This window comes from Python bivittatus, unplaced genomic scaffold (genome assembly GCF_059951505.1).
Source record: "Python bivittatus isolate LINGU-HERP-01145 unplaced genomic scaffold, Pbiv_v1 ctg000470_np1212, whole genome shotgun sequence".
Classification (NCBI taxonomy): domain Eukaryota; kingdom Metazoa; phylum Chordata; class Lepidosauria; order Squamata; family Pythonidae; genus Python; species Python bivittatus.
The window spans coordinates 3359578-3373999 of NW_028277065.1; the positions used below are offsets into that span (position 1 = coordinate 3359578).

At 34.7% G+C, this 14422-nt stretch overlaps 2 pseudogenes; both read right to left on the reverse strand.

Moving 5' to 3' along the window:
- Positions 1-1767: 1767 nt before the first annotated feature.
- LOC148215638 (olfactory receptor 2AP1-like) lies at positions 1768-2728 on the reverse strand (annotated as a pseudogene).
- A 5043-nt stretch (positions 2729-7771) lies between these two features.
- Positions 7772-8721, reverse strand: LOC148215639 (olfactory receptor 2AP1-like; annotated as a pseudogene).
- Between the last annotated feature and the right edge of the window lie 5701 nt (positions 8722-14422).

Consider the following 14422-nt stretch of genomic DNA (forward strand, 5'->3'; position numbering starts at 1 on the left):
TTTTTGCAAGTTTTATATTCTGATGATCCCAAAAGGAAGCCATCCTTATTATATTTCTGGAAAGCAAGAATATCAGATCAATGTCTGAGGAAATGTATGTAAACCCAGCTTCCAATTACAATGTCACAGCGAGCTGCCATCACGTGATTGCAATTTCCAATCTTCCCTGCCTGTTTCCCATAAGCAAAGTCAATGGAGAAGCAGACAGGAAGTTGGAAATTGTGTTCATGTAAGGTCCTCATTGAAGGAACCATGCGGTATTTGCTTAACAATGGCAACTGGCACTGCAGGAACTGCAGAGGATACCACAAAGAGGATACTCTTTTTTCTTTTCTTCTTTTTCTCATTTTATATTAGTATTAGTTTTTATCTTCTTTAAAAAAAAAAAACGTAATAAAAGCATCCCCCCCCCCAAAAAGTGGAATCTGATTCTCAAAACTGGTTATAATTAAATTTATTTTCATTCATTTATTTAAGCAATTTATATGGCCACCCACCTCACTCACAGTGCCTCTGGGTGGCTTACAGGAATAAAAATCCCAAATACAAAACCCACTCCACCACCCCACCTCCCTGGCGACAATGCATTTACTCTAGTCATTTGATGGGCTCTCAGTCAATCTGGGATTCTCAGGCCCACTGGCAAAACCATGTCTTCAGGGCCTTGCGGAAGAGTATCAAGGTGGGGGCCGGTCTTATCTCTGTGGGGATGATGTTCCCCAAGGAGGGAGCCACCACGGAGAAGGCCCTTCTTCTCAGTCCCACTAAATGGACTTCCATAATGGGGGGGGGGCATGTAACATACCCTGCATCCCCAATCTGGTGGGTCAGGCAGGTAAAACTGGGAAAAGGCATTCCTTCAAATAACATGGCCCCAAGCCAGGCTCTTTATATTTATTTACAGTAAATGTATATATATATATATGCAATATATAATATAAATATATATTTAAATGTATATAAATATGCAATATAAATGATAATGATAATAATACAATCGGTTAATAATAGGGATATAACAATGTTAGGTTTTTGTTTGTTTTGCTTTGTTTTTAATTTGGAATGGATCATGACACAAAGAATTCATTTGGTTTTATTATGCAAAATTAAAGTCCTATTTCTTCTCATCTTAATGCCAATTCTATGCTTGTTTCTATTTTCCTACTTATGTTCTTCATACCTATCTTACCCTACAGTCTTATTATTAGTATAAATTTATTCATGTGAAATCTATTCAAATCACATCCCTTTTATATTTCTCTACACAATCTTTGATTTGATTATCCCAAAACCTATGGTATCACATTATACTTATCGTTACCTGTTTGACAGAGATGTACAATCTATAGTCACTGAGTAATATACACAGGAGCCCTTTTAAGCATTCTGCATGGTCCCAGATCCCTTCCCAAATTTGCTGAAATGTAATATTTAATGTGGCAGAAGTAGGTCACTATTAAATGTTTAGGAAGTAATCATCATCAGCTGTATTTTATTTTATTTAAGAATTTAATTTAATTAATAATTACATTTAATAAAACCAAGTTTAACTTTTTCCATAATCCTTTCCAGTTTTTGACATAGTCCTATCTTGGCTGGAAAACAACCTAGCATGCCATTCAAAGCCCACATACAACTCTCAGCTGAGAAAGGTTGTTTCTCCTTCCTACCAGGACAAATAATGTTGAGAGGAAAAGTGCTTTGTACAGTCTCATTTCCATGATAAGTCATCTATTTTCTGTTCATGTATCTATAAATAGAAAGAAACTACCTAGACTTCAATCTCCAATTCACAAATGGATTTTGTAGAATATTTGCCACCACCTTTTTCATAGCTTCTTTGACATCTTTGTTTCTCAGGCTATATATGAGGGGGTTAGCTATGGGTGGAAGGACTGTGTAAAGGACAGAAGCTAGTTTATTGAGGTTTATGGTTTCAGTTTTGGGTATTAGATATACAATTATTAAGGCCCCATAGAAAATAGAGACAACAATTAAATGAGAAGAACATGTAGCAAAAGTCCTTTGTCTCCCAGTTGTGGTTGGAATTTTCAGGATAGTAATAATAATATATGCATAAGATGTCAATGTCAAAAGAAAAGGGGGAAAAGTAAAGATGAATGAAACTATTATTGTGACATTTTTCACAAGGCTGATGTGATGGCAGGAAAGTTTTACGAGTGGGAGAGAATCACAATAGAAATGATCGATTTCATGTGGACCACAGAATTGTATTTTTAAGACCATACCTAAAAATACAGACATAAACACCATGCTATTCAACCAAGAGGCAAGAACTAATTGAATGCAAAGCCTCATATTCATAAATGTTGCATAATGGAGAGGTTTGCAGACAGCTAAGTACCTATCGTATGACATCACAGAGAGGAGATAGCACTCTGTACTAATCAGGAATGCAAAGAAATATAGCTGTGTAATAAATCCTGAAACAGAGATTGTCTTATCTCCTGTAAGAAGGCTAGCTAGAATCCTGGGCAGGATGGTTGAGCTGTAGAACGTCTCCAAGGAGGAAAAAATTTCCCAAGAAGAAGTACATTGGGGTATGCAGACATTGATCATTCACTATCAGAAGAACAGTGATAATGTTGGCAGCCATGGTCATAATATATATTACCAGAAAAATTAGAAACAGAAAGATCTGCAGATGATGGAATTCTCCAAATCCAAGAAGAATAAATTCTGTGATTTCAGTCTGATTTCTCCACATTATGCTCCTTATAAATTAATGTTGGTTCCTGGAATAATTTTTAAACATGAGATTCCTAAGTGATTTTATATGATGCTTATATTTCTAGAAGTATCTGTTAAAGTTTTGTTCTAATTACAAAAAAGAAAGAAAGAAAGAAAGAAAGAAAGAAAGAAAGAAAGAAAGAAAGAAAGAAAGAAAGAAAGAAAGAATCTTTATTACAGTCAAAGACCAGCATAAAGAGACTGAGGTACAGTCAGTTTAAAAAACATAGAAAATACTTCAGAAAAATAATAATAAAAAGCTAAAAGATATAAAATAGAAAATGTATATCTAATAGGGATCTAAAAGAAAAATTATGAAAAGCTAGAAGATATTAAAAATGAAGGCATAAAGGTTAATCAAATTAGAGAGCACTCTAGTATAACAAACTAGATGCTCATTAAGACTAGTTTATGGTGCAGGTCATCATCTGGCAAATTTTAATCGCTGCTGTGCAGAATCTGGCAACATTATATGCTGTAGCAGGTTGGTATCTGAAAGCAGCAGGGGGGTGTAGAATTGTCCTGTCTGCCCTGGGTATTTATGCAGTAATGGTGAGATGAGTCTAGAACGAATGTCTCTTTAATACAGGAGGGAGGGAGGGAGGGAAGGAAGGAAGGAAGGAAGGAAGGAAGGAAGGAAGGAAGGAAGGAAGGAAGGAAGGAAGGAAGGAAGGAAGGAAGGAAGGAAGGAAGGAAGGAAGGAAGGGCGAGCTGGTGCATAAGACTTTATCTGAAACTTTCTTTTCGGAATGGGACATAAGACATTTGGTTGACAATTTCCTACTGTTTCCCAGATAACATGAGAGATGAAGCTTTGGAAACAGCCTGGAAACAGCATGCTATCAATAAGCACAATCTATTTCAGAGAAAAGGAATTCAGTTAGAAATTAAAAGACACTAAATAATTTCAAAGACAGAATCCAATTATTTGTATGCTGCTTTAAAATGATTTCAAATAAATATATAAATAACTTTCATAAGAACTGATGGGAATATATTAAATGAATAAAATAAATGCATTTCAGGATATAAGATACGAACAGAATAAAAGATGATTTTGGCTTTCTCATAGTGTAACTTCTTTTTCGAAATCCAATTAGCAGACTCATTAAATTATGAACACACTTGGGATAATCATAGAATGGCCCAATGCTGCCCGTTTTTCCCTTTCCTCTCCACAATCTGCACTAACTTTTTTACCTCCCACCATGAAGATTATCTCAGCAATGAAATATCATATCTCATCTGCATGAAGAAACACAGGATGTCTTGAACCCAATAGAAATATTCGCATTCATGGGTATGGTATTTGCATACAGGAGGGAATTAAATCTAAATAAAATGACCGAAACGTGAAATTAGGGATAATGCTAAAAATGTCATTAGCAACTACATCACTTAAAATAGGTATAAAAGTAAGAACACTTACCCATGTGAGGAAGTTTATGATGAGCAGAAAAAGAAAGTTTTACCATTTCTTGGCCTTGATACTGGCAAATAAATTTATCTGTCTTGGCTAGTATTACCCTCAGCATGGAAGTTTCTACTGGCATTAATGGAGATTTTTCTTTGGAATAAATATTACCACTGATGGAAGATATTTGTCAAAACTATGGCTGCCAAAATATTCTGCCCATCTCCAAAATTGTACCATGTCATCATCATTATTAATATTATTGGGACTATGTCACATTCTAGGAGAACATTATAGAGTCCAATCAATTACCATGGGAGAATTAGATACATTAATTCTTCAATATGTTCATTTTAGGAAATAAATTACTTAATTTTTCATAATGATTTGATTTCCAGTGTTTATTTTTAGTGTTTTCCTTCTGCAAAAATACTGCATGCCCCTGACCTAAATATTGCATGGATTTATATTCAATATCTGAGCATAGCCACTTTAAATCTGCACTCACATGAAAGATCTTAAAGTACTTTTCAATAATTAAATGTTCTTGGGAAAACATTTAAAAATAATAGTTGATGTATTGCTAATAATAATAAAAAAAATTATTTGTGAGAAATATGAAGAAGACAATGTGGTACATACCTTTACCATGGCAAAATTATTCACTGAAATTCCCCCTAGTCCCAGGAAACAAATTGTACAGTGTCTTCCTTTTACCCATTTTCATGGAGGTAAAATTATTTGATATGAATCTATCCCTGATTTTTTTTGTTTATATCTCATACCATATCAAGCAGAAGTCTCCCTTTGGGAATCATTTAACTTCAGTAAAAATAGTTGGCAACACAAGAGACTAATTGTCAAGGAAGGCTATACAGACAATTATTATCTATAGTCAGTGGAAAAATCTGTAGGCATGGAACTGAATGTTGACATTCCAGAAAATGTCTGAATAAAACAGCATCAATTTTCTTTTCCCTCAATAATATCAAATACATCATACCAATTTTTGTATACATCAATCAGTTTATAAATGATGCTTGAAAGCTACTCTTTTCTCGCTATTCACTAAGTTAGATTGAGATTTAATTATACTTAGAATATTATGGGATTCATAATTACCCTAAGTGTAACAAAATCCAAACTGAGTCTATTGGCCTGGATCCAAAGTTTTCCCTCCACTGTTGAAAGACACTTGTTTGTTTGTTAAAATAATATTTACATTCATTGCAGGAGAAGCAGAATTTAATCTTTTGAAGAGTGGAGGCCCTTTATATCCAAGATTAAAAACGTTGGACCCAGCTGGTACCCAAATCTATTAATTGAACTGCATTGTGGACTAGCACTTGCATGATTCATCCTCCTTATTTCTTGGGAGCGGTCATTTACAGAAGCTCGGCTGTATCAAAGAAAAGAGAAAGAGAAAGAGAGATGGATACATGCATGCTGTGTCAGCCCAACAAGATAGGCCAAACTAAGAAACCAATGCCATATAGGTTAGGACTACTTTTATTTTAACAGCTTTAGTAACAGAATTTTGTAAGTCTGAATGTGCTTTCCCTTCCCTCACTTTATCTTCATGTGAACTAGGGAGAGGTTTGTCTGAGATGTTTTCTCTCAAAATTTTCTTGACCTATCTGGCCATTGCCTTGTTAGAGGCTCTTCCTCCTGTCCTTCATAGCCATTCCCTCTGTCTTCTACAGACAGACTTCTACAATTCTCCGTATATGCAGGCAGGCATGTGTCGGTTCTTTATGCAAGCAGCTACAGAGCCTTGGGACAACCAGAAAGAAATCTTTATCAGATGCTTCTCTTAAATCTGCCTCTGCTAATATTGGGGAAGAGAGGGGACTTCTCCTACAGATCTTAAAAAGCAGGAAGAGTCACATTGGCCTTTAAAATAACTTGTTCTCCAGTTGTTTATAGTTTTGTAGTTCATAACTGGCATTTTAAATGTGTACTAAAAATAGACCAGTAGTCGGTGAAACTTGTAACTGGACAGTCATGTTCTCTAGGACTATACCAGTTACTAGAATTACTATTATATGGGCCAAATGAAATGTCCTGATTATTTGTTTAACTAGCTAGCTAGCTATTGGGAAAAGAGTTTCTACAGAGCTACTGCAATTACCCATACAAAATATACAGAATTGGGCTGTGTGGAACATTCAGGGGTTCATTGCAAAGGGCCCCTCCATAAACATAGTGAGGCATCTGTTTCATCTGAAAGTCTTGCTATGATTGTTTCAAGGGATTCAAGGATCTTCTCCACCAATATGTGCGTGCACAGTTGTTGTGGTTCAGTTACAGGCCAGTGAAACTATTAACTGTTCATTCCTGAACAGGCATCCTGGGAAGACACTAAGAGCAACCACAGTGAGCCTTCCTAAGTATGTGGTCATCTCATATTACTACCTACTCTATGATATTGTTTTTACTATGGATGTTTTAATGGAAGTTTTTTAGCATTGCTAAACACCAGGAGTCCCTAGGATTATGGTTGTACGCAATGCAAACAAATGCATTCTTCTAAAAGAATGCTTCACTACTGTATGTGTGCTAGTGTGAGTGAAGCACCCTTCAAATCCTTTGTGCAGTCATAGGAAATAAAGCCTATGTTACTGCAACCAAATTTCAGCTAAGCAAACATATTCTTGGCCACCAACAGACCTTGGACATGCAGGTTTAGGAGTAAAGTCTTCAGCTATTCAAAAGAAACATAACCTTATGCATCACAGGTTGTATCCTTAATTATTTATCTACTTTTCAGTTTATCAAAAACATCTGTATAATTTATAGATTAAGTTTCAATTAAGTTTGTTTTACTACAAACCATTATTGATATCAGATACTGATTTCAAACTCTGACAGTATCAGTAGGTAGATATTTATTTATTTATTTATTTATTTATGGTCAGTGATAACAAAACATGGACCACCCTGAAATCTACACCATAGAATAATGAAATTAAAATTCTATACAATAATGTTTCCTACCGATGGCATCAAAGCTTAGACTACAGGCTTCTTTTTCTGGGGGATTCATGTATATTTAAATAATCAAAATACAATGGGAACATCATAAGCAATTACCACATAGTCCTATCACTAGTAGGTACTCATAGTTGATAGCATCTTGACAGAATATTGACACTTTCCCCTGTCCAATTCCTCTGTCCAATTCCTCCATTAGTAATTGACAGAGATAGTAGGATCTCTGTTTTAGAACAAGCCCTGAATCTTAATGTAAATGGATCTAGATAATCTGTTTTAGGCAAACATTCCTAATTCCAGGGAATTAATGATAATTCCAAGAAACTCCTCCCCCTCAAGCCTCTGTTATTGCTACAGTTTATCAATCTTCTCTGACTGTCTAGTGGGAAGAATCAGGGGAAAAAATGTAACTTTCATTCTTTTCTGAAATGGGGATTCAATTTTGTCTGGTGGGAAATATATGAAGTGACAATAGTAGAAGTTGACATAGGTAGTGGGAACAGGTCAATATTGACTTGGAGAGATGGTTTAAAATTACTATATGGTTGAATTATCCACTTGTTTTAGTTTGTTTTCCCATGTTTATTTGCATGCTTAAAGAGGTTACAAGTTTTAAATCTCTAATTTAGCAGTTTTCCTTCTAAAATCTTCCTGGAACTTCCTCAAAGCTTTCTTGACATCCTTGTTTCTCAGACTATAAACAAAGGGATTGATTAAGGGTGACAGGACAGTATACATCAGGGAAAAATATTTGTTAAGCTCTCTGATTGCTTTAGTCTTTGGTGTAAGGTATACAATGATTAATGCCCCATAGAAAACAGAAACAACTGTGACATGAGAAGAACAAGTGGAAAAGGCCTTTTGTCTGCCTATGGCTGATGGGATTTTTAAAATGGCAGCAATAATGTACATGTAAGAGATCAGAATCAAAAGAAAAGGAGGGAAAGTGAATCCAAAACTCAGGACTATACTGGCATATTTTACAAAGCTGATATCACTGCATGAGATTTTAAGCAATGAAAGAGACTCGCAGAAGAAATGATCAATTTCACTGACACCACAAAAATGCAGTTGTAATATCAAAAACAAATATAGAGAAGTAAATAATATGCCATTGATCCAAGAGCAACCAGCTAACTGGATACAGAATTTACTATTCATAAGAGTAGCATAATGGAGAGGCTTGCAAATAGCTAAGAAACGATCATAGGACATTACAGAAAGGAGATAACATTCTGTACTAATAAAAAAGGTAAGAAATAAACTTGTGTAAAACATCCTTGAACAGAGATAGTCTTGTTCCCTGTCAAGAGACAAGTCAGCATTTTGGGTAGAGTGGTTGAGCTACAGAACATTTCTAAGCAGGACAAGTTGACCAGAAAAAAGTACATTGGTGTATGAAGATGTTGATCAGACACTATCAGAAGGATGATGAGGACATTGGCGGCCATGGTCAAGATGTAGATCACCAGAAATACCAGAAACAGGGAAATCCGCAGATGATGGAGATTTCCAAATCCCAGCAGGATGAATTCAGTGATTTCACTCTGGTTCCACTCCATTGAGATTTACATGATATCTTGAAACATGGTTGAAAGAGAACACTCATAAATACTCTTTGTAATCCATGATTTTATATTAATTCATTACCTTTGGGAGAGAAAATAGAAGGAGGAACAGTACAACTTGGATACTAAATGGATGTTACAAATGCAATTATATGATGGCACTGTAAGCACCTTCTCTTGGTTTCAAAAGGTTAAGCTAAATTTAAAGCATGGGTGAGATCATTAGTAAGGTTAAGGTTAGTAACCCTATTTAGGAACTCACCCTAATTTGGGAAAATTGGTCCTACATCCTCATACTCATCCATCTTCAATCTAAAATCTCCCTAAATTAAGTAGGGAGATCTGAAGACAAATTTCTTTGAGGATTTATAGAAATGTACTGTAAGTAAAATTCCCTGCACGACACAGATCCTGATTAATCAGCATAAGCAATGGAGATATAGACAGAGCCTATTCCTACTGGCTACTCTTAATTTAACATCAGTAGCTAGAACTATCAACAACAACAAGGGTTCAGATAATTTATCAGGAAGGTAAATTAGGTATGTGAGTATATAATTTCAGTTTTAATTTTTTAAAAGGATTTTACAAGTCTCGATTTCAACTGTAGTTGCTTTTTAGTAGATGTATGTAACTAATATCTATATCAATTACTCAGGACAATTTACACTTTCTTTATGTTTTCTGTAGAAAAAGAAGTAACAAAAATGGAATTTAAAAATGCATTTTCCATCCCTTCCATTCCACAAATGAATTGTTCCCTACTTTGTCCTCTATTTACTTAGTGAGGAACAGGAAGAGATAATCTGGTGCAGCATTTAATCCATTGACAAAAATATACTTCATGTGAACAGATGACAATGTCAAGGTTCTTTTTCAAGATATTTTATCAATCCACTTTATCAATGTGTGGAATCCTTGAAATTCCACACATTGGTAAAACAACACAATAATACATCTGTTGATACAACAAGGATAAACATATCAGGACCAGAAAAAGATCACAGGAAAGGCTAGAAGGAATTACTCTGATAGCCTAAAACCTGGAAAAGGTAAAGAAGAAAGGAAAATAGTTTGCTGGGACTGATTGCAAAGCACTTTGGGATGTGTTTAGAACCTGTCACATGAATAGCTGCTATTATCATTATCATTATTATTTGTCTCTGAAGACTGTTCACTTTTGGGAAAGAGTAGAAATTCAGTTGGTTCTCGTTTAAATATGAACTGATTTAATTCACACTTTCCAAAATAATGCATGTCGCAGAACACAATTACCCTTCAGGTTTTGTGCTTCACTGAATATATGTTAAACAAATTGCACATCAGGGAAATCTAGGAACAAAATTATACACAGAACAAGAAATAAATCCAAAATCACATCTCTTAAAAACAAAAATAATAAAATAGGTATGAAATTTTGTACAAAAATATTTGAAAGGTTATGGAGAAATTAAGCAAAAAGAACATATATTTCAAGAAGTTAAAAAAATTAAAATTGGAGCAGACTGTCATGTTCCATTGATATCACTTTATTTTAAACTAAATCCAGCCTTAGCCTGCAATTCACTTCCAGTCGAAGGAAATGAAAATAGTTATACCATCACAGATGTCTTTAGTGTTCAGTGACAGGGGAAGTACTTAACTATACATTTCTCAAATATATTTAGTTCTTTCAAAATGATACACACGTGTTCTTCTAACAGTGTCAGAAATTTTCAAATAACAGGGTAATTGTAGTTTATAGCAACCATGAATATTTTATAGATATTCTAAGCAACAGAATATACTGAAAAGCATATAATGAAAGAAAGAAATTGAACTTCAGTAATCAGATAACACAAGGAACAAAAGTTCAAAAATAATTTTAAAATTAACAAGAGATACCACAAGGCCAAATTCAAATCAAATACTTCCCAGTGGCAATTACTACTGAACAGAATTTAGCAGTTTGTTCAATTTCTGTATACTGTATACCTATTGGCACTGGAAACAAGTTAAGAATCAATCTTCTATGTCCTCCTGTAAGTAATCCATGACCATTCTTCCTCCTGGTTTCTCAATGGGCTTCCTAATTTGTTGCACATCTCATGTTTTATTTATACAAAGAGGCAGGCTTTCATTGGTTATTTGTCACAAAGAATAGATTAGCATCTCCAGAAGAACTAATTGTTAGAAAGGGAATGTTAAGTGAGACTGAATTCATAAGACAATCTGGGAAGACACTGCAGGAACTATCATATTGGGAATAGTCCAGTCCCTGTCCTGAATTTTCAGGGTTTTTGTTTTGTTTTTAAGTAAGTTACTAGCTCTTTTATTTATAGATGTGCATACTGTATATATCAGGTATTCTTCTGGCTATTCCCTTGTGAGGGAGGCAACCGTACACAAAGTACAGAAAGTGAGTAGGAAGAAGTAATCAAATAAATTAAAGATAGAAGAAAGATAATGCAGCTACACTTACTTTACACAGTTACAGTGGTACCTCGGGTTACGAACGCCTCTGTTAACGAACTTTTCGGGTTACGACCAGCTCCGGCTGCAAAAATTTACCTCGGTTTGCGAACTCCACCTCGGGGCACGAACAGGATACGCGGCCATTTTCCCTCTTGTGACACGATCCGAGGCCATTTTTCCACCCCTGACATGTGGTCCTCAGCCATTTTCCACCCCTGACACATAGTCCGTGGCCATTTTCTGCCCCTGACATGTGGTCGTAGGGAGGGGGACTCTCCCTCCAAGCAATAGCCACCTCCCTATCCTCCACGCCAGAATGGATTAACAGTAATTACATTGAACCTTATGGGGAAATTTCCTTTGGGTTGTGACCAATTCGGGGTGCGACCAGAGTCACGGAACGAATTAAATTCGTAACCCGAGGTTCCACTGTAATTAAAAAGCAATTAAATAAATAAATAAATAAATAAATAAATAAATAAATAAATAAATCATTTTAATGTTGCCTGACTCATATCAGTCTCAGGAACAGAAAGGGAAACAGGAAATCATGTAAGATGCATTTTTCTCCTCAGAAAATGGGCATGATAAATTAAACCTGCATTAAAATGAACACATGTTTTTGTTCATTTTTAGCAACCACATACCCATAGAGAGATATATTTGACTTTTGTCCTATGATTTGACAGGGTCTTCTATATTAAGTGACTGTATCTTTAGCTTTTTATCTAGAATGCTAAAGAATTGGAAATATTTTTTAAAGACGTGGTGCTATTCAAAAAAGTTGCTAGAAGATGAAACATGAGAAGTCCCAATATAGGACAGGGATCAAGACCGGAGGTTTGATGTTATCTAACTTAGCTTACAGTTAATATTAGTTCTACAGACTCATTTGGCCTCATTCAAAGCTAATTTAAATGAATTTATTTTTGTTCCATAATTAGTCAGGGTCTCCAGAGATTTAACTGTAGAGGCTAGATATTCACCAAAGGCAATCTTTAATAAGGGCATAAAACCAAGTGTGACATTTTTTTCTTCCCAAATAAACCCAAAGATCAATAAAAGAAGAATATTATAAATTATATGATAAACATATAATATGTGTTTTTTTGGATTTACAAAGATGCAGGACCTCTACAAAGCTTCTATTCCACATTTACCTGCAACGGAGGTATTTCCTTTAATTATCAGTTATGCATATCTTATATATACAGTAGATAACCTTAGAACTCTTCAAAATATTGTGATGGGGATGGAAAGAAAAGAGTCTCAAACCCTCATTTAATTTGCTTTTGGATTCTGCTTAATGATTAATCATGACTCTGTAACAATTCTAATACAAAACAATATGTCATTCATTTTTTCCCTTAGTAGAACAGTTCTTCCCAAACACATGGGTCGTTGAATGATACTGAATGATACTGTTAGTACCATTATGAAATATTACAAATGCTTACTCTTACATACCCCAGGATCTCATTAAAATTACCAGCCATTTTAAGCATCACTGATTATTCATCCAATATATATATATCCCACTTCCACTAAAAAACATAAACTTGAACAGTATTCAGAAGTGAGTAATGGCATATGGATTATTAAATAAATACTCCTGCATATACTTAATCTGGCAAATTGTCTGCTACCAAAAACAAACAAACAAAAGGAATAGGCTATACAACAAAAAGGAATAGTCAATAGTAGTAGCATTAGGATGGAAAGATATTCCTTAATGTCACAATAAAAGTTGAAAGAGAGAGAGAGAGAGAGAGAGAGAGAGAGAGAGAGAGAGAGAGAAAGAGAGAATAAAGTCTTGGATATTTGGATGGAGTCTCAATGTTTGCAAAATTGACTTTGGTGGGATGAAGTGCCAGGATGGAAATTGAGGGAGATTAGTTGATTCAAGTGATATGTCTTCTTTTAAACAGAGGAAATTTTCATCCAGTTACAGAATGAAGATGATGGCAACCTGTGTAGAACACCATCAGTGACATCATCATACATCTCATGGTTCATCATCTCCATTGTGCTGCATCACTTGGTAAATTCCCATCTTCTCTTCCAAACCCTGCTATCCATACCTCACACTGTTTTCTTTACCTCATGAAATAGAGTGTACTTCAAAGAATTACTCTTATATTTGTAAAGATGAAGCTATGTAGGCTATGTGGAGGGGAAAAAAACAAATAAAAATATAAAGCCAATAACCTTTTTGAGTCAAATAATTTTTAGAAGATAACTTCAAGCTTTCAAGATTCCATCTGTCTAGCTGAAATATGGTAGGACTTACCTCTTTTGTAAAACACTGGTGCTTGCAAATCTCATCATTTCCCTCCAAAGTTACATGAATTTATCTAAAACCAAAGCAGAATTTAAAGGAGCTTAACTCCTATTTCTCTAAAATTGGGCCACCTTCATTCATTGATGTTTAATTTACCTAAAAATATATCATCCCACAGGTTGTGTGTTTCTCTGAAACAACCCCCCCCCCCCAAATATCTATAGCCAAATTACATATTTCCCATGCTATTCAGAGCATTGAACTGAAGCAGACAAATTCTCATTTAGCCCAAGGTGGAACACAGCATTTGTTAAAGTAATGAATTGGGTTCAACTCAGAATTTGTGAATATTTTACTCCCCTGCAATAAAAAGAATCATAGACACTCACTTTTATTATATATAAAAATATACCCCAAGATGAAAACAAAGGGAGATTGAATTGACTTTATCTGTTTTCCTGGGATGTTTTAAATGAATATGCCTTCTTTTTATTTTTATATAATATGTTCCTTGTGCTATGTATAATTTTATGAATTAAGAGCAAACTTTGTATTTCTTGGTACCAAATTCCTTAATGAAGTAAACATAACTTTTAAAAACTTTAGTCCTAAACATATCACATATGACATATCACACATGACACCAAGCCTAGTTTGTTTGTAACCAGCAGATCTTATAACAAAAGCTAATAAAAAATGCAACTGGATATAAGCTGGCACAAAGGTAGGAGTTCCAAGATTTTTCAAAGTATTGGCCACAGTAATGCAAAATAATTCTATTAGACTATCTTACTAACATAACATAAAGAAAATAAATAAATAACTGGCTTATTTTTAAATGTAATACTCAAGATACTCAATTCCGTGGTTGTCTGCAGAATGAAACGGGTAATCATGTGTTTTTATTATAAACATGTATCTTATGTTTAATCTGTTTTTCAGGACTGGTGATATCGTCAC